The following is a 739-nucleotide window of genomic DNA, read 5'->3' on the forward strand; positions in this document are numbered from 1 at the left end:
GCAAGAAGTCGCAAAAAAACTATGACATCTTTTATAAAAGCTCTCTAAGGGTCCTTTCTCTTCTGCTGGGGTGCAATGCTAACTCCCACAATACTATGTGAAGAAGCAAGGAAATCAACTCAAGAGGCAATATTATCTATTGGAATAACTAATCTCCACTAATTTAGATATTCTTAACACGAGGAATACCCCGACGTTCCATAGCGTAGCAACTTTGAAAAATTCTTCAAGTGACTTAAAAAGCACTGAAATAGAGGTAGTTTTATTTAAACAATTAAACGCAATTTTCTCAAAATACTCTAATTCAGATGGGGATCCACATTTTTTTGTCACTCGGAAACAGTTAACAATGATAAAAATATTAATATTTGAATATTTGGAAAAGATTAGGCACCGTAATTAAATTACGCAGAAGATAAAGGGGGGGGGCGAGACGTTTTGCAACGTTAGGGGTGAAGGGGTCATTTACCTGTGTACTTAATTTTTGCAAATTTGCAAAAACTTTCTCGTGAAGATTATCCTTTCAGTTATAAATTTAACTATTTTCTTGAAAATTTAACAATTTTCTTCAAGGTAGTCCGACTATTGGATCAATCAGATGAAAAATCATTAAAATTAGTTGTCTTTTTAGGGAGAAATCTATCCTCTTTCACGCAATGCCTTTTGTAGGGGTCCTTTCCGAGTTAAAATTTTAATGATCACTCTTTAAAGTCGTGTCAAAAAACATGGGATCTTATGG

The sequence above is a fragment of the Belonocnema kinseyi genome, chromosome 7 (assembly GCF_010883055.1).
Source record: "Belonocnema kinseyi isolate 2016_QV_RU_SX_M_011 chromosome 7, B_treatae_v1, whole genome shotgun sequence".
Lineage (NCBI taxonomy): Eukaryota > Metazoa > Arthropoda > Insecta > Hymenoptera > Cynipidae > Belonocnema > Belonocnema kinseyi.